At 35.4% G+C, this 21,677-nt stretch overlaps 1 long non-coding RNA gene across 1 annotated transcript in view; it reads left to right on the forward strand.

Moving 5' to 3' along the window:
• The window catches only part of LOC120621622 (uncharacterized), a 346,009-nt gene extending 324,580 nt beyond the window's left edge, over positions 1-21,429 (forward strand). Inside the window, exon 5 of the long non-coding RNA XR_005658219.1 lies at positions 21,312-21,429. This is a non-coding gene — a long non-coding RNA (uncharacterized LOC120621622). The remainder of the gene's footprint in view (positions 1-21,311) is intronic.
• The last annotated feature ends 248 nt before the right edge of the window (positions 21,430-21,677 follow it).

Below are 21,677 nucleotides of genomic sequence, written 5' to 3' on the forward strand. Positions count from 1 at the left end.
GTGTGTATATAGTGGGGGTTGGGAGCACAAACTGTTCTCCTGCCTGGATAGATGTTTTCATCCCAGTAGTTTTTCTTTACTTCCCCTTTAGACATAAAGGCTCACCCAGACTGAAAAATCTTATCCCTTATTCTTTTTTTTTCTGCATATCCTTACCTGTTAATTCACTTGTTCTTATGTTACAAAAACCAGGAAAAAAGCAGAGGCTGGAAATTAACATAATTTTTTGTGAAGAAAGAGGAGCTATGGAGAGTGTTTGGGGACCTAGAGGGAGAGTGGAAAATGCAAAGGGGAGTCGGGACAGAGCCGGGGATGGTAGAGCGACAGAATGCTGAAGATAGTTGTCCCAGCTACGAGATAAAAGCTACATTACATGAAATTAATGGAGGCTGTCTGCGACATACATGAATCACTGTTTCAACACTAAGAAACCAGCACAAAAGAATAAAGAAATCTGAGTACTAACTACATCTTCAAAGGTCTCCTATTTACCCAGCTATACTGGGTACTGACACAAGTGGGGGGAAATATAAAAAAAAAAGCACTGCTGTGATTGAATGAATGCGACCATATGAGCTATATTGGAGCCGTATGCATCCTATTTAGCTGATATCAAACACAGTTTAATGAAAGTTAAATAGTTTCTGAGGAGTGCATGAGCTGGAACAGATTAGATTCCACCGAGGGGTCTCTCAGCATATTGTTGCTCACATGTACTCCCCGCTCAGGGCTGCTACGATTCCAGCACTCCATTAGCAATACACAAAAGACTTATGCAGATAGCGGGCATAAGCTCCTACCGCCATGTTGGGAAATAAAAACACACACACACACAGACACACGCACACACGGATGAAGGTTTTGTTCAACGTGTTCATCTCAAAATAGATCTCTGTAATTCAAAACTGATAAGAGCATTTGTTGGAAGAAGGAAGTAGCTGCCTATATTTTTAAATAGAGAAATATGTAAACGGCCTCGAATAGAAGATATTGCATCAGGCGTATGATGAGAGTTTGATCTTTCAGAGGACAATGATATGGGTAAATGTGATGTCCTTTTGATCCGTAAGCTACATCTGGGCAAAAGGTACAGCAGCTTCCCTGTTACCACCCCATGAAGTTATAGGGGTGTATGCTTCTGCAAATCCTCACACACAGTATTCCTCTTCCAGCAACGCCTCATTTTTAAAATGTACAATCCCTTCCAGAAATACTGCTGAACAGCCTGTCCATCTATTCACATGGCTGTCGCAAAAACTGACATGAATTGCAATTAATAATTTCATTACTTGGCAAAGATTTTTTTTTTTTTAAATTTCCCCACAATTAAATTGTCTACGTGGTTTTTTTCTTCCTTCTGTCCAAGCACCCCCTGCTCTGTCTTTATTGAGCTGATTTTCAGGGACAGTGACAGTGGTGTTTTAATTTAAATAAACAGGAGAGAGCTTTCACATTGGTCTTTCTAGAAAAGTGGCTGGAATGGTTGAATAGAATGGCATCGTTTGCTCCTTTCGGATGATGAGTAAAAGAAGTCACTTTCAACCTTACATAAGGTCACTTTTTCACTCTTACATAATTACAGCCAAACTTCATCACTCTATGTCCAGAATTTTCTCTGTGCAAGGCTGTGTTATAAAGATGAATCAGATGTGCTCCCTATACTCAAAAAGCTCACCGTTTAGCATAGATTTCTCAGCTGGGGGGTGATTTTGACCCCTACCCCTTGAGGATATTTGGCAATGTCTGGAGACAGGTATATTTAGTTGTCCCAACTTGGGGGGAATGCTACTGGCACCTAGTGGGTAAAAGCTGGGATGCCATTGCACACCCCGTAGTGCACAGACAGCCCCCGCCACAAAGACTTGTCAAGTCCAAAATGCCCATAGTGCCAAGATGTAGAGAGATGTCATTTCCTAGGAAGGACTGAGGTGGAACTCCCAGTAAATGCTGCACTCTCTGCTGTGTCTCCACCTTGTTCCTATTCCCAGTAAAGTCTGAACACTTTGGTGCCTTGTCACCTGGTGGCACCCAGGGCCTGAATGAGGCTCTTATGGCATTTTGCTTAAACTTTGGGAGTAAACTCTTAATGTTTTGCAGTCAGAGACAATGTTCCAAGTGTTTGGAAACCTTTTTTAATTTCTTAGCTACTTGAGATTAGGGGTAAGGGCTCTTTTATAAATCCAGCCAAGGAAAAGAAAAACAGAAAACACCGTACATCTGTCCTATATTTCGATCTCGTCTACAGGGAGACTTTCCTATTAATATTATTCTGTGCCTTCTAGAAGGGATGGAATTTTCTCAGTCATCTCTTCTATGTCCTCTTATTATTATTCCTAAGGATAAAAATGGTCCCACATTAGGGAGCTGAGTGTCCATTTAGGGTGGCCTGTCAGATGCACCAAGGTAATTGGCTCTATTTCTTCACCTCTGTGCTCAGGTATAATAATTTCATTAAGAAACAGGGTAGGTGTTGAAGTTGTCACCAGCTGCCTGTTCTGGTCAAGAAGGATTTCCCCACATTATTCTTTCTGTCCTTGTCATCACATTACGTAATCACATTCCATGTGACATCATGTCAGAAGTGGTGCACACATCGAACCACCTGCTTCTGGTTGTGACAAAATGCGGGGAGGGGAGTGACTGTCCTGTTAGGCAACATCAAGTAACCTAGAATCTCTGTAAAAATGTTGATGGAGATGTTCTTCACTTCCTCTTAGATTAGTGCTCGTCAGATAATTGGGATTATAACATCACTGTGGCTGGAAGCTGAAGCATAATTTATAATGAACTGATAGCAGAGTTTATCTACTATGACTAATAATCATAATGTAGTAACAGTAATGTCAGTCATAATAAGAAGGAACTAATTAGAGTGGAAAACAATATCTCTCCTTAAGAAACCTTACCTAGCTAAGAAAATAGGACATTTAGATGGCACAGCGTGTGCTAATTCATTTAGCACAGTGAACCCAAGTAACAGCACTTGCATGAAATGATTGATTGACCCAGGAAATAATTCACTTGGAAACTAATTGATTGAGGATAACTCTCATACCATCTTTACCTATGACATGAGACACTTTGCAACAGCATTGGGATGCTATTGCATGAAGTAGCCCAAAGCAATTATTTCCTAGAAAATGACTTTTTACATTTTTCTAGATGTAAGTATCAACTGGACTGAGTGTCAAGTAAAGAGGGAAGGCTGGCTGTAATAATGATTGTAAAGGCATATTTTTGATGAAGAACGTCATCAATGAAATGAGACTACATTCCTGCTGTTTGGCAAGGTTTGGGCAATAGTTTGAAGGGACTTATTACAGTGTGCTGTGAGGATTTCAAGAATTTTGCAACAGTTTCTCTTTAACCTGCAGGTGGCATTAGTAGTAAAAATGTATTTTCTATCATTCTTGAAAAAATATTCAGCAATGAAGTGAGGGAAAACAGTAAAGGGCTTCGCAGCATGACTCAATTAGAGGAGCAAGCCCGATTCATTGCAGATGGCTTTTTGCTATGTTTAATAATCCAGGGAACTCAATGATCCAAATCCAGAAATAGTAAACTACAATCCTTATAGGAATTGAAAAATCTGGGGAAGTTTTTTCTTTCTCTTGAGTTTGGAATACAAGCATACGTCTATATGCGCGCACGCACACACACACACACACATAGACACACATATGTCTTTGTGATTCAATTTCCATGTGGGAGGCCAAGAATCTGAGCGCTGGGAACAAACTTGGTTCTTTACTTACAGAGCGAGAATGGAAACTCAACAAAGTGTGATCAAAACTCTGTTCCTGAAATCAATCTTCTAAGATTCTCTCTCATTGATTCTGGCCCTATGTTTAGCCTAGAGAAACTGTGTGTTGTTAGCATAGCAGTTCCTATGGCCACAGTAGATATTTTTCACTTCTTGATGTTGCAGTAGCAACTTATTAATTGTACTGGCTAAGCAAATCCTTGGGCATGATGAAATACCTGGAATAGAGCCAATTTTGTGAAGTTTTCCCTCCCAGACTCTCTAGATAGCTGCCAGTCCAACTACTTATACCTGGTAATGGGAATAGAATGCTAAGACTATTTTTTAGAAACCCCAAGGCGTCAAAGAGATTAAAAACTCAGGAAAACACACGAGCAGGTGTAAAACCTGTTGGGGTTAGGATCTGTGAGCTTATTCTGTATTAGATGGAGCAGGATAACTATGGGGGAGAAGATGTTAAATATGGTGACCTAGCTTATAGATACACACAATCCCTAAGCATCCTGCAATGAAAACATGAAGAGGCTGCAAAGCTCTGATTGGAGATCTTGTAAGTACAAAACTCAAATTGATGGATAAACACTCTTTAAGAACAGGCCACTAACCACTAACCAGTACATTTAGAGTTTTTTCTGAACTGAGCATTTTCTTCTCTGATGTTTCTCATCAATGCTTTATTGTTCATGTCTCTGCTTCCCTTTCAATGGACATTTGAGTATTTCGTTGATTTCTAGCAGGTCTCATCAATATACCAGAAGTAGATCTCTAGCCATGGGATCTATTTTTCAAAGTTCTTTTTAGATAAACTGATATGAAGGCTAATATCTTATTAAATATTTAGCACTGATGTAATGGGAAGCAGTCTGTTGATGCATTAGTTAAATCACCTTTTATCAAGCCTGTGAGTTGTAATCTCATTAGCTTCTGTCTAGCATTACCATTTCTCAGGCTCTAGTGCACAGGATCTCTGCCTCCTAAAAAGCACAGCCTCTCATACCACCACTGCTGGTAGGCGTTTCCATCAATAGATTAGGTTTTACTGGAGGTGGTACTGCCTATATCTTGCTGAAACCTGAGCTTTGGCTGCATAGAACTTTGCCTTTGACCTCTATGGCCCATGAAGTGTGAGACACTGGAGACCAGAGAGACCCCAGGCTGTGCAGTAGGTCTGTGGGGAAGTGACAAAGGCAGACTTCCTTTCCATTGTTGCTGTTCACTATTAGCAGGGCTTCAAGTTGTGTTCTCTGTGCCCGAAGACTTAGAGAGTATTTAGCAAAAGAGCTTCTCCAGTAATAACTTACATCCTCTGAGCTCTCCACAGAACTCAGACAAGGACACAGGACACAGAGCCACCAAACCTATGGCACAAATAAACCAGCGCCAGGCTGGGGCTTCCTACTCTAGAGGTACAGTGTGTCAGAACCCGTGCTCCCTCATATAATGACATAATGACATACTATGTTCAGCTTAGACTTTATACACTCTAAATAACTTTATTCCAGTGTCCCATTGTTCCTTCTTCCTACTGGATCTTGCTGGGGACGTGGACACCCTGATTTTTTCTTCTGGTCTTCTTAACTCCAGATCTTAGACATTTTTAAAGAGATCCACTAATCTTCTTATTTAGATTAAAATATTATCTGAGCTAAATTTAGTACATGTGGTCCGATGAAGAATTTTTCTTTCTTTCTAATAATAAAAGTTACTATTTGAAGAGACTTACATGATGGTATTGGCTGAATATTTGTGTCTCCCCAAAATTCGTACGTTGAAACCTTATTCCCTAAAGTGATGATATTTGGAGATGAGGGCCTTTGGGAGATAATTAAATCATGAGGGTAGAGCCTTCACGATGAGATTAGAGCTCTTCTAAGAGGAAACCTGACAGAATTTGCTTCCTCTTTCTCTCTGTCTCTGTGCCATATGAGGACACCTGCCAAACAAGAAGAGTATCTTCACCAGAACCCAACCAAGCTGGGACCTTGATCTCAGATTTCTCAGCTTCTAGAACTATAGGAAACAAATTGCTGTTGTTTAAGGCACTTAGTCTATGGTATTTTGTTACAGCAGACTGAGCAGACTGACGCGTGGTTATAAAATGTTTCACGATTTTTTTTTTTTATTATTTAACAAATAACTTTTCAAAAATCATATGAAATCAAGATGGTCTTAGAAAATCCAGACATGTGATTGCCTCCGCTTCGTGTAAGCAATAGTAATGATCTTAGAAAAAAATATTCTACTTAGTCACCTCTGCTTGGAGTTCTCTTATTAATCACTTCATTCTGTCAGGGTTTCGGCTCCTGTATATTATAGAATATATATGGGTTCCATATGGCCATTTATGAGAACCCAACAACTTAATTATGTTATATAATGATAATCCCTCCCTTGACTGTGTTTTCTATTCCTGGTCTGCCACCTGAATGGGCCACAATACCTCAGGTTATCACTGCAAAAGCTATTGTTTGTGCTTCAAGTCATTTGCATTTGCACAGGTTTGGTGATACATTATTTCACTTTCATGAAATTCTCTTCAAAGATCCTTTATAGATAAGATGGGGGCCCTGGTTTTATGATGACTCAAATATATGCCTCCTACCTGTAACCATTTATAAGATAAAGAATACCACTCCTTGTAAATCTACTACATGTTTGACCTTTGCTTCTCTTGGACTTGTATCCATTTCTACTCTATAAATGTACACTAGCTCCAGATTTTCCCCAAACTCAATAGTACACAATTCCTCCAAGACACACGCATACACACACACACACACACACTACTACACACACACACACACCTCCTCCAAGTATATGCAGTTGAAAGGGTACAGACTTACAGTTATAAGATGAATGAGCCCTGAAGATCTAATGTACAGCCTGGCTATTATAGCTAATAATACTGTATTACATACACGAAAGTTGCTAAGGGAGTAAAAATCTTAAATATTCTCACTACAAAAATTAAATGGTAATTATATGACGTGATAGAGATGTCAGCTAATGCTATGGAGGTAATCATTTTGCAGTATATAAGTGTATCAAATCAACCCATACACCTTACACTTCACAGTGTTATATGTCAAATACATCTCAATAAAGCTGGAAAAAAAACAGTATATGCAGTTTAATTTAATTATTTATTTTGATATCCTACTCTATGCACATTTCTGAAGCTAGTTCCTGATCATAGAAAAATGACACTTCAGATTTTTGAAGCAGAGAGGTTGAACTCTTGAGGAAGGTAGGATATGGGAAGTATGAAGGTAGGGAATGAGAGATAGGAAATCTAGGGATTAAGTCCTGGCTTTATAATTTAACTGCTCCCTGTTGCAACTTACTCATCTTGGAAATAGGAATTGTAACACTTGTTCTATGTGTTTTATACTGTTATCAAAGCAAATAGAATCAAGGAAATACTTTGAAAAACATGAAATGTTGTGCCAGTGTTAGATGTATTGCTACTTAAAACATCTAGATCACGGGCAGAATACTCAGCGTTGCCTAGGAGTCCCACCCAGCAGGACCTGGTATAATATCTGCACTTGCTAAAGCAAACATGTATGGCTGTGAAACACATACATATCTGTGGATTTGAGCCTTTTGGGCAGTGGTATATTTGGTTGTGTCTTATCCTGAAAATTCTCCTTCATGCATTCATTCATTTAACAGAGCAAATCAAAACATGTGAGAAGGGATGATTGTCTCAGATGAAAAGTGGGGTGTGTAGAGTGGGTGAAGCATGGGGAGATACCTCTGCCAGAAGTGAGTACAAGAGGAGGGAATATGGAGAATGTTTTGGACTCTGCAGCTGGAAGATATAGTGAAAAAAGCTGAAGAGGAAGCTTTTCTTTTCTTTTTCTTTTACTATTTTTTTTTTTTTTTAAGAACGCTAGTCCCTTAAAGAAAGGAACACTGACCCAATAAGTCTCAGGCATTTTTATAAAGGACTTTAAGACCCATTTCTTTTGACTAGTTGTACATATTTCTACATTTCTGCCCCTTTACAAACACATTTGTTCTAACCATATTGCAACAGATCTGCATTCCTTGCCAATTCCCTTGAATTCTTAATTCTTGTTAACAACTCTGGCAATTAACCAATTACTCCTTCCACTGAAGGGCTCAGGGAGGAAGAGACCAATGATTTATAGCAGCACAGCGTCCTTGCCTGTTGAACTGAACTCAATTGCTGGAGTACTTCATTTAGAGAATAGATGGGCAGGTGAGTAGCCAACAGCCTAAAGCCAATCAAAAGACTAATACTGCCAACAGGTGACAGGTTTTCAGTGCTGCTGCTTCTGACTCTTCTGTGCTGTTTTTCACCTCCTCTCGCTGTTCCCAGAACCCACACGAAAACCTGCCTGGGTGGGTCAACCAGCTAATCCTGTGCTGACGGTTTTACAGAACGGTGGAATCACAGTGTTTAAGGAGTCCTAGAAGTTGTGTAGCTCATCACTGACCTTACTTTTGTCCCGTGAAGCAATTCAGAATAACTTTACTCTCCCTTCTATACAATGTGGCTCCATAACTTGAGAACAGCTTTGTGTCTCTATCCTCTCTCTTCACTGTAGTTCCTCTAATGCTCATGGAGCATGGTTTTCTTATCTCTTTCCAGCACCTTCCTTTTATTTTTCCAGGCTCTTCTTAAATTACAGCACCAAAATTTTAATGTAATTGCCCATATTGCATTCTTGTGAGCCCTGTGCCTACTGTTTCACGTTGGTCCCAGTAAACCATAGATTCTAGGAAAACTATTCGATTAAAGCCAATGAAACCAGGAACATTCTAATGAGATTTGCTAGTTCTTAACTGAAATAACTTTGGAGTCACCATTTCAGTTTCAAGAACTGTATCTTGGGACATGTGGCATGATTTGAACTTTTGATGTGCTCTTTAAGAGAATCTAAATTTACCGAGTTAATAAAACTGTAGACACTGGTAAAGGCAATAACAGAGCAGAGGGAGGTGAGGAACTGTATCAGCCATGTGAAGGCCATTCAGGAGAGAGGAAGGCAAATGGTTCCTGCAGAAAAGAAAGCTCTTTGGTGGTAGATATTGAATCACCCTAAAAGGCAGGACTGACCGATAAGCAGTCATGCCAGCGTGCACACGATGTGAATTGAGTGGTGCTAAAACACTACCATTTCTCACATATTCATTGTATTTCTCGTACACCAGAAATCTTCATGTGGTTAACACCTTTTGCTTAAGGCCACCATGAAAATGTAAATGTTCTCTGGAAGAATAAATTATTAATCCATTATCAACCAGTAACATCTTAGCTGTACTTGACCAAATTAGTACTAACTGGTTACTGAGTGGACCCCTAAGGGAATTGGCTACAAAAGTGATATATATTTAATTGGGTGAGAATAAAGAATATAAAAAGACAGTTTCAAGACATGATAGTGCAAGGGGATGAATAGGAAGGATGGAGATAAGGATTTGATGGGTAGGGGCTGCTTGAGACAAATAGGGTACCTCTATGGATGCCTGTGGAGCCCTCAGCAGATGTAGATACTGAGAACTAGTTGAATACAGGGTGGATGCTAAAACAGAAATATTAATAAATCTCTTAGGTTAAAACACTATGGAGGGAGACCCTGAAGAAATATCTATAGAGCTTGAACTCAGAAACTATGAATCGGCTGAATAGTCATGATGTCTAGTTCTTTGATTTTTAATTATCATTTCCTATTCTGAATAGACTTAAATGACTTCAGATCTGAAACTATAAGTGGAAATATCATTTGGTTTCCTGCTTTTTTCCCTTTTTATTTTATTCTCTTTGATTTTCACCATTTTATTCCTGCTATTTTCCTTGCCAAGCCCCCAAAGAGTGATGAATTAGCAAATGGAAGGGAGAAGGGGGGCTGAAAGTAGATCAAAAATGGAGAAAAAAGATGAGGAATAATTTTCATATTCTTTATAATCCTGAACTAGAAAGACCAAGGAACAACTTAATGTAACTTAGTCATAAGAGCGTATTTGTCTTCATAAATAAGAAGTATGAAGGGAAAGGTAATCTCAGTGATGCTTTAACCTGAGATTTCAGTGCTAGCATCTCTCTCTCCTCCCTTCCCTCTATTTCTTATGTGTGTTTCTTTTTCTGCTTATTGGGTTTATCGTTTCCTACCATGGACAGGCTTTCTCCGTATTATAAGCTTGCTTCTTCACAACCTTGGGACCATTTGAAAAAAAGTTTCTGTTTTTTAGTTTAGTTATAGAAAAATATAAAACAGAGAAGCGTTCTGATTTGTTTATTGTGGGTCATGTGCTTTTTCCCAGAATGATCACCAGCCAAAGTGAAGGGTGCTGTAATTGGCTTATTCTGGATTCCATGTAACTTCCATGACCAGGCAGCTGGCCTCTGTTACCAGACAGGGAGAGAAGGGAATTTGGACGAACAAATTAAGAATCATAATATAGAGGCAGATTAGGGGAGTAATTAGATAAAAGTGTCTTTATATTCCTAATGATAGCGAAGATCTTGGTGGGTCTTTTTACAACCTGCAACTTACTTACACAATTTTGAAACAGACAATATTAGTCTGCTAAGGCTGCCATAACAAAACACCACAGACTAGGTGGCTGAAACAGCAGCAATTTATTCTCTCACAGTTCCGGAGGCTGGATCAAGATCAAGGTGCCAACAGGGTTGGTTTCTCTTTAGGCCTCTCTTCTTGGCTTACAAATGGCCTCCATATCACTGCGTCTTCTCAAGATCTTTCCACGATGTGCACACACCCTATTGTCTGTGTCTTATTATAAGAACAACAATCATAATGGATTCAAGTCTCACCCTTATAACCTCATTAACCTTAATTACCTCCTCAAATGCCGTATCTCCAAATAGTCACATTGGGGATTAGGGTTCTACTGTAAGAATTTTGAGAGGACACAATTCAGTTCCTAACATGGACTAATCTAGGTATCACTAAGGAAATGAGCCCCGTTGAAGAATGGTGTTTGAGTTACAATTTTTCCCCCTAAATCTTAGAGAATATGTATAATTCAGGGAAGATGAACCCAAGTAAAACACATACATGAATATATACAGTATAAAAGTTGAGGAGATTAAGATCATGTAGTTATGATTGATCTAACAAACAGGTAAAAGATATTGTACTAGTATGAGCTGAGAATTCTGCCTAACAGAAGCACTGATGCTGAGTTCACAGATCATCTCTGCAAAGAAGAAGTCTTTGGGAGAGGCAAGGGCTTCTGTGCCAGGTTAAGGAATATTTTTTTTCTGATCTTGTCTGATCTAGAAGTTGGTTGTACTTTTGGCAGTGCTATCATCCGAGAACTAAGTTTTAAAAAATATATATCTGGGAAAATATAATACTTGTCTGCAAATGTGAATGCTAATTGAACCCTACTGCTGGCCAATTTCCATCAGAGGAAATGGGTGGACACTTAAAATTGTCATTGCTATTAAAAGGCAGTTTATACCGGAGCTCTTGTTTGAACTAAAGTGGAAATCCAGTCTCTATACTGAGAGAATAATAATCTGGTAGGCCCCTTTATTTAATAGGAAGAAAAGAGGTTTGGGGAAACAGAAATAAAAGCATTTTTAGAAATAAACTAGGACTGGGGAATGATTATTATTATGATCCATTGAATGGAAGCTGTGTGTTTATTCACTTGGTGTAGTTCATGTATAATATTACTATCTATGTACAGAGACTACATTTAATGTGTGTGTGTGAGAGAGAAAGAGAGAGAGGGGGAGGGAGGGAGAGAAGAGATAACAAGTGAAAAAGAATGAAAATAATGTGCAAGTATCATAATTTTAAAATTAATTTTTTTATAATATAGTTTGAAAAGTAAGATAAACCTGGCAATGCGGTTTCTTTCTTATAGCCAGGTTTGTGTAAAAAAGGGAAAAGACTTTCTATATACAAATGGAAATTCATGTATCTTGCCCCCTGTAAAAATAAATAAGGATGTTGCACATATTTCCCAAATTAATTCTGAAGAAATATCAGACCTAGATTTGTGTTCATACATTTAGCAAGTAATTAGTTGTCTATTCATTCATTAACAGCATATTTAAAAACTTCTTGCAAAGCCTTACCCCCCTCAACAAAGTGGCACTTCTCTAAGAAGACAGAAGGGATATAAAATATGTTGGGTAAGATGAGAAAACAAATCAAAGAAAGAAAATTACATGTTGTAGAAGAACATTAATCATAAAAATGGGATTTATGAAGAAAATACCTTGCTTCCCTTTACTTTTTCTCTCTCTCTCTCTCTCTCTCTCACACACACACACACACACACACACACACACACACACAAAGGTGAAGTTTTGAATTGGAGCTGCATCAGTGGGTACTTCAGCATTTTATGATTCCAGTTTAGTATAATGCTTTCTCTCTTGGACATTATAATTTTTCTTCCATTTGTAAAGCGCTTTATAGTTTTCTAAGCAGTTTCACATAGAGTAGTTCATTTGTGGAACTAATAACATTTACATGGGATAACAATATTCTAATAGAATTGTGCAATTCGCATAATGAGTTTAACTTGTTATTAAAATGAATGTCACTTGAATAAGATTGAAAGAGGAACCATAGTGGTCAACAGTCTTGTAGTAGATGCTGAACATTCCTGATTTGTAAGAGGAGGGGTCCGTGTGTCTTTCTTCAGGCCTCTTGATTCTTCTCTTTTGTATACTGCCTGTCCTTTGTCTCCATTTTCAGTTAGCACACAGGACGATTTAGAGCAGAGGAAGTGGGAAGGAAAGGGCTAATAGCCTGCTCTGTACCTACTGAGAGTACAAGAAATATATATGTTTAGTTTTTACTTGTTTGCATATATTTTGTAAAGAAAAAATACCAAGATTGGGATCCAAATGAGTGTAGCTGGCCTCTTCTTAGTAGCTGACAAAGATTTGGAAATATTTTATGCAGAGGTGAACGGAATCAAAAACAGTGTTTAGGATGATCTAAGAGCATTTCATACTATTAAAATGCAGCTCTAGTCTTAGCATAGAGAGAATATACAATACAGTACCCAGTGTCAAATCATGCCCTCTATTCTCTCTTCATCTCTTCTCTGCTCAAACATTGATGGATGACTGATTTTCTATCTTCGGAGTTTCATACCCACTAATGTTTTATTTTTGGTAAAAATGAAAAGTCATCTAAGATGGAATAATTAATTGGAGGTATTCTTAGATAAAAGAATTTGAGGGTCTGCAACCATAAAGAGGAAATAGAAGAATTGGGAGTAAAAAATAAAATGACTTTGGACAAATATGACCAAGATAAACATTTTAATGTTCTAAAAGGCCAAAGACGCAAAGATGCCCTGTCCCCACTTCACTTTTCCTTTAAGAATTGTAACAGATTCTGGTTCCCATTCTTCTCATTATTCTCCCCTTATCAACATGTCCCCTGCATTGCTGGGTGTGGCAATGTCCCCAGCTAAATAACTGTATGGCCCAGCCCTCCTTTCTCTTTCGTCTTTCTATCAACCTACAGTTTTTCTAATATGATTAGACTTTCTGACCACAAGGAGCTATAGAGAATTGAATCTGCATGCTAAGGGTGGAGGAAAAAAATAAAGATGGAAGGAATCTGAGATACCGATGCTGTGTTGAACACCTCTTGTGCACACCTATTATTCCAGCCATTGCTAGGTGACCACCTTCACTCAGGTACCTCTCTCTATCTGGTCCATACAATCTCTAATCACTTGCCTTCACATGGGACTCTAGTAGGAGCTTCCTCCACCCTCAAGGAAGTACTAACCCAGAAATGTTAGTGATGCCGTATAAGGAGAGTTAACATATCTTGGGACTACTAAGTACCCTTATTAATGGAGAATGGGGGATAATGGATCCATACTTTCCTATTTTTTTCTGTCATAAAGTCTGGAGATATATTTCACTAAGCTTCTCTGACAGCTCATGGAACACTCCAACAGGTCATCCATAGTGGTGGTATAATAAAGCAACCTTGCATTGGCACTCCTGTCTCCTCATGTATGCTTCCTCTGTACTCCACTCCTGCCCACAAATAAACTACTTATGTATTAGCCTTTGCCTCAGACTTTTTCCAGGGATTCTAGGCCACGACAGATAAAATCATGAGTAATAAACCAGTACTAGATTGCCTAACTCTGAATTTATATATATATATATATATATATATATATTTTAACAAGAGAGATTTCAGCTCAAGAATTTCTATTTGGTTTTTAGAGCAGTTTTATTTAGGTTCACAGCAAAATTGAGAAAGTGCAGAGATTTCCCATTTATGCCCTCCCCTCCCCACATGCATAGCCTCCTTCAGTAACAACATCCTCCACCGGAGGGGTATATTTGTTACCACTGATGAACCTGCACTGACACATCGTAATCACCTGTAGTTCATAGTTTATCTTAAGTTACACTCGGCATTGTACATTCTGTGGATTTGGATAAATGGATAATGACATCTATCCATCCTTATAGTATCATATGGAGTATTTTCACTGCCTTATCAATTCTCCATGCTCTACCTATTCACCAATAATACCCCCATAACCTCTTTTGTTATCTTCATTGTTTCACCTTTTCTAGAATGTCGTATAGTTGGAATCACAGAGTATGTAACCTTTTAAGATTGGCTTCTTTCACTTAGTAATATGCATTTCAGGTTCCTCCATGTCTTTTCATGGCTTGATGGTGCATTTCTTTTTAGTACTGAGTAATATTCTATTGTCTGGATATACCACAGTTTATCTACTTACCCATTAACAAACATCTTGATTGCTTCCAAGTTTTGGAAATTATGAATAAAGCTTCTGTAAACATCCGTGTGCAGACTTTTGTGTAGATGTTAGTTGTTTTTTTATAATTTCTCTTATTTAATTTATATTCTCTAATGAGACCTTAGACCTTATTCTTATATTTTTGTTTTATTCTTTAGACATGGTTTTCTTTAGTTCTGTGAACATATTTTAAATAGGTTACTTAAAGCTTATCTACTAAGTACACTTCTTAGATTGTTGCAAGGCTTTGATCAATTTCTAAAATTCTGAAAATATTTATTTGATTATTTTTGCCAGTGCTCTTACAGTTTTTATAGAAAGTGAAGTTTTAGAGGTTCTTACTCTGCTGTTCTTGTTGATGTTACCCCAGAATTCTGTTTTAATTCTAGAATGAAGGGAAATCAAGATATTCTCATGTAAGAAAAACAAAGAGAATTTCCACTGAGTAGATTTTAGTCATGTCTTCTCCTCTTTGCCTAATGTGGTTCTCAATGTATGTAGAGGAAACATTTAAAACAATTATATAATGTTGGAAGGTGAAAAGATATAAAGGGTGGTAATTTTTCTACATTTTACTGAAACGGGTAAAATGATGACAACAGTAGACTATGATAAAGTGTGTATATATAATGTAATACTTAGGACCATCACTAAAAAATATAGAGATATAACCTCAAAACCACTGTACATAAATCAAAATAGACTTATAAAACTGTGTAACCATTCTACAAAAAGACAGAAAAAAGAAATCAGTGAAACAAAAACAGAGGCAACCAATATAAAAAGAAAAATGAGTCAGACTAAAGCCCTAACATATCAATAATTACATTAAATATAGAAGGACTTAAATATACTACTTAAAAGATAAAGATTGCTGGGGTGGATTTAAAAAATGACCTAGTAATATGTTGTCCAAAAAAAATTAACTTAAAAATATGATGATATAGGTATATTGAAAGTAAAAGGGTAGAAAACACATATGCAAATATTAATTTAAAAGAAAGCAGTCGTGGAACTCATAATAATATTAATATTATATAAAGTAGACTTCAGAACAAAAGCAGTTATCAGAGACATTACATACTGTTTAATTAATTAGTACACCAAGAAGATGTATTAATCGTAAGTGTGTATGCACCAGAAAACAGAGCTGATAATATGTGAAGCAAAAATTGATGAACTGAAAGGAAAAGTAGACAAACTCATAATTATAGTTGTAAATTCCAACATTCCTCTTTCAGCCATTGATAAAACAAAGAGACAGAGAAATCAGTAAGTTATAAATGATCTCACACAGGATTGATTTAATATTTATAGAACATTTCACCCAAAACACTTTCTTTTCAAGTGCTTATGGACATAAACTGTGATAGACTGTATCCTGGGCCATAAAACAAACCTTAACACATTTAAAAGAACTGAAATAATACAAATTGTGTTCTTTGACCACAGTGTAATAATATTAATTAAATGAGTGTAATAAAATGAGTAATCAATCGCAGAATCATAATGGGCTAATCGCCGAACTACTTGGAAACTGCACAACACACTTCTAAATTATTCAGGGGTTAAAGAGGAAACCTCAAGGGGTATTAAAGAATTGCATTGAACTGAATAAAAATAAAAACAACATATCAAAATTTGTGATACACAGATGAAGTAGTACTGAAGTGTGCTGAGGGAAGTTTATAGCAGTAAACAATTATGTTAGAAAAAAGGGAAAGTCTCAAATCAATAATCTAAGCTTCTGCCTCAAGAAAGTAGAAAAAAGAATAAAATAAATTAAAGGAAAGACTGAAAGAAATTAATGAAGAACAGATCAGATAAATTGAAAATATAAAACAATGGACAAAATCAATAAACAAAGAGCTTGGATTCTTGGAAAAGATCAATAAAATTGACAATCTTTTAACAATACTGACAAAGAAAAAAGAATGAAGATGTAATTTACCAATATTAAGAATGAAGCAAGATATCTCATAGTACACTCTGCAGATTTTAAGATAATAATAAAGGGATAATATGAATAGCTCTCTCTATGTAAGTTTGACAACTTATATGAACTTAGATAATCAGTTTCTTAAAAAATGCAAACTACTACAACCCACTCAACATGCAACAGATAATTTGAATAGTCTTATAACTATTTATAAAATTGAATTTGTAAATTAAAATCTTCTGGAAAGAGATTCTCCAGGCCCAAATGAAGGAGTCTACTAAAACTTTAAAGAAGAATTAGCACAAGTTCTACACAAGTTCTTTCACTTCTGGGAAGTGAAAGAGGAGAAAACATTTCTCAACTCATTTTATGAAACTGATCTTAGCCCGATACCAAAACCACACGTGGATAGCATGAAAAATTTTAAAGTAGTTTATCAATGAGATTAATAACTGTTTCTTTGAAAATACATATGTATATCTATATAATCTGTATATTATAATTTGCAGGTATGATTAAGAAAAGAGTGCAAAACATTTGATTTATGAAAGGAGATGGAATTACAGATGTGAAAGATATTTAAATACAACAAGAAAACCATGAGCACATTTAAGGCAAAACTTATAAATTATATTTACATGGATACTTAATGAAAGAGATATAAATACATTAATAAATATGTTTTAAATATATATTTGTATACAAATTTTATTTTGAGATATATGTAATACATATATAAAAATTACATATATGCAATATGTTATATATAGAGATATATAGATAGATTTAAGGTTAAGTGAAAACTCGACTAAATTAATAATAGAAGGACATTGAAAGTCAGTCAACTCTGGATTTCCAATCCTGGTAATGATGATTAGGTAGTGTGAATCAACTATCCTGCTGGGAAAAAATCAGCCTGAAAATGTAGATGAAATATTTTTTAATATACTTGTAGACTAGCAAACACTGAAAGAACTCATCAAACCAAAGCATAAGAGAAGTAAGAAATACAGAGAGATGAAGCCAGCATTCGGGGACACTTTTAGTGAATATGTCAAGAATTTATGCTCTAATCCATAGTATAATCAGTATAATCACTAAAAATAAATATTGAAAGTAAATTATGTCAAGGTAAAATAGAGGGAAGAAATGAAATAGCCTTTTAAAATGGTTATTAACCCAAAATTAGGTAAAAATGAAAAAAAAATTCAAAAGAGCGGGACACACTTATAGCAAATAGTAAGATTTTATATTTGAAAACAAATTACATTAGGTATTACTTTAAATATAAACAGAGTAAATGCTCTAAAAGAAGACAAAAGTATCAGTCTAAGTAAAAACTAAAATCTACCTAAATGCAAATTAAAAGAGACTTTAAATGTAAGAACAGCAAAAGGGAGAAATTAAAAGGATGGAAAATGCATGCCATACAAACATTAACCAAAAGGCAGGTTGTATAACTATATTATATCAGGCAAATACTTCAAGGCAAAAATTATTAGTAGAGAGTAAGAAGGGTACTTCACAATAGCAAAATATTCAATTTATTAGGAAGTAATAACCCCAAATTTCTATATTCACCTAAAACATCATCTCAAATATATAAAACAAAAATAACTGACTACTACTAAGAAGTCCTGATAAATCTGTAGTGATTGTGGAACATTTTAACACACTTCTCCAAGCAGAGAATAAACAATAAGATAAACCATAGTATATATTTAAACAACACAGTAATGAACATGATGTGACTGATATAGATATAGAATACTGCATATAGAATACTGTAGAATATAAATTCAAATGAAGTGCATGTGGAACATTAACCAAAATACATTATCTGTTGACTCACATAAAAAGTCTAAGCAAATTTGAAAAGATCGTAGTCATGCTAAGTATGTTCTCTGACCACAGAGCAAATTAAGCAAAAAACAAAAACAACTAGTAAATTTCCATATGTTGGAAATTAAAAATTATACTTTTAATAGATTTTGAGTCAAAAAAGAAATTGCTGAGGAAATTTAAAAATGTATGAGTGATAATGAAATTACAATTTACAGATTGCAGCTAATGAAATTTAGTGTGATAGTTATAGACTTAGGTGCATATATAAGAAGAAAAAAATTAAAAATAACCTGAGCATCCATCTACAGAAATTAAGGCAAAAAGGAACAGTGTGAAACTCAAAGAAAGTAGAAAAAAGAAAATTATAAATATAGCAGATGTAAAATATAAAGAAAATAAATAGAAAACAAACATGAAATAAAGCCAAATGATAATTCTTTGAAATGTTTTTTGAAATTGATAAACTTCAATTTTTTAATAAAACAGAGAGAGAAAATAATCAAAATCAAGAATGTAAAAAGGGTACTGCTACAGGTCTTACAAATAATATTATGCTTATATTATGAATAATTTAGTCTTTTGAAAATATAACATTAAATGAATCATTTTTTGAGGAAAATTCTTACAAACAGGAGAATAAAAAGAAATAGAAAATATAAATGTACATAACTTTAAAAAATGACTTACTTATTAAAAGTCTTCTACAGAAAGCAAAATACACAGATGGCTTCACAAGAGAATTTACCAGTTATTTAAGGAGATGATCACGATGATCATGCACTTACTTTTTTCAGAAAACAAAAAAAAAATTAGGGAACAATTCCAGTGCAATTTATGTGATTGTGTATAACCTCTATAGCAAAACTGACAACTATAAAAAGTAAAGATGATATCATTATAATCATAAAAATCTGAAAGAACCCTATGACAGACATATTATAATTAATAAGTGGGTGCAGCAAAAATTAAAAATTAATTATGTTTCTTTATACTAGCCTTGAAAAGTTAGAAGAAAATGCAATATATCAAAACATATCATTTTAATACATAAAAATAAATTTTTTTAGAGCAAATATAATGGAGTATTTAATTTGAGCATGTGTAGGGAAATGTTAACCATTATACACTATTGGTAGTAATGTAAACGTTAATAGTCTTTTTAGAGAGCAATTTGTCAGTTTCTATTAAAATTCCCATAGACTTTGACCTAGAAATTCTACTTCTCAGTATTTACTTGTGAGCAATGCCTGCAAAGCACATAAAGAAACAGGTAAAAGGATGTTCATTGTGGCATTTTTTTTTTTTTGGTAACAGAAAAACAATCGGGATAAAGATTCTAATAAATTTCAATAATCAAATATTTATGGTAATTAAGTACATCCACATTATGGAAAACTTCAGACATCTAAAAAGAATAAGGTGGATTTATAAATACCGAAATAGAAAGATATGTTTACTTCGATGGGAGTAAACAGATAAGAAACTGGATTAAAGATGCTTTGATAAAATATGTTGAATGATTAGATTTCTTATGGTCAGAGAAAAAGAAGCTGTTAAACTTTGGTGGTCCTACAAATAGCATACTATAGAAAGTAGAATGTCAACACTAGGCTGGATGATCTGTACAGAAGCCCATTTTCTCTTGTGTCAGTCTGAGGTGGTATGTGGTTCAGTGACTTGCTCAATGCCACTTGGGCCTCTTGTTAGATGTTCGATGTTAGGCTGATGTTAGAAACAAGAGCTAAAACCCTTTTAATGTATAGTGTTTTGATGCCATGCTTTTGGGGGACATTTCAAAGTTTTTTCTGAATTGCTGACAACAGGTTTTTAAATTTACCATCAGAAAAAAAATGCCCCAATTTGGAATTTGCAAAACAAAACAAAACAAAACAAAAAAAATGTGGTTAAAACAATTGTATTATTTGAAAAGGCAAAAGAAATTCTGGTCCTATAAATTCTAAAGATCAATAGATTCCCTATATCCCATAGTCGTTTGCATTTTCCTTTACAGTAAAACCATCTTGAGAAACTAAAACCCTAAACACTGCCTGTACTTGACAGCAAAGGAACTTTTAAAAAAAAAATAAATTGCTGAATCAAAAAAAAAGAATTATTAAGGGAAAAACCTAAGTTGTAAAACAGTATTGAGTACTATCCTGTTTATTCAAAATCAACCATTTATTTATATATTAAACATATATGTGAATATGTATTTCCTGTAAACAAATAGTACAAAGTCAGGAAGACACACTTAAATGATAACAAGTACAGTGATTATTTTTATGGAGAGGAATGAGGTTGGGGATATGTGAAGTAAGAATTTACTCTTTTAGTCTGTCTAGGTACATATCGTTTCAACTTATAAAACAAATTTTTGTGCATTATTTGTATAATTAAAATATGAATTACAAATATGCTATAACACTCACTTGTATGAAAGTTCGTGGTTTTATCGCCCCTCTATAAGATTTATTTTCCAAGAATGCAAATTTATACTTTAGCATTTCCCAACAAATCTTCTCTAGTATCAAATGATGAAATTCCAACCTGAAATTAATTAATTATAAGAAAAGAGTCTAATAGGAGGAAGTAGTAATAAAAGTAATGAAGAGTTGTAGTAACATTGTAAAACATGAATCACACTAGGCTATACCTTTCAGCTGAATTTAGCATTTGAAAACATATAAAATATCAAGATTTATAGATTACTCTCGGAAATATCCCCACCTAATATTTTGATGCAAAAATGACTGTATATTCCATCTGATATTTATTGTGGAATTGGAGACCTGCACAGGAACATTCCATCCTCCACCTCTTCATTCCCCACGTCCCTCCTTCTGGCTACAGGAAGAGAGTATTTTGACTTCTGTTCCACGCATGTATCATTCTTAGTGGGACTCCCCTTCTGGACCCTAGGGATTTTGAGCAACTAGTTTGTGTGCCAGCAGTTCTGTATTTTTGGATGATGAAAATTGATTTTCCCCATTTTAGCAGGTGCAGCCTCCAAGTGAGCCTCTCCCTTCATGACCTGTGCAGATTATGCCATCAACAGTGGGAGAGGAGATAAGGAGGAACATTTGGGACACTCAGCACAAAGCGCCAAGGGGCCTGGTGAAGCTTGCAGCAACACAGGTACACTAGAAATAAGGTAATAGCAAATTTTATTTAGAACTGTTCACTTCTTGGTACTGGTACTGCCTGACAAGTCCAGTATTTATATGCATTTTTCTGAAATACTCTGAATGGACAGACCTTTATGTGGGGTTTACGATGATCTATACAGTTCTAAATGGATTATTCTTGTTCAACTTGAGTAATGAGAGACTCTTTTTAAGGAAAAGAATAATAATTATAAAA

Source organism: Pteropus medius, unplaced genomic scaffold (assembly GCF_902729225.1).
Source record: "Pteropus medius unplaced genomic scaffold, Ma_sr-lr_union100, whole genome shotgun sequence".
NCBI classification, from domain to species: Eukaryota; Metazoa; Chordata; class Mammalia; order Chiroptera; family Pteropodidae; genus Pteropus; species Pteropus medius.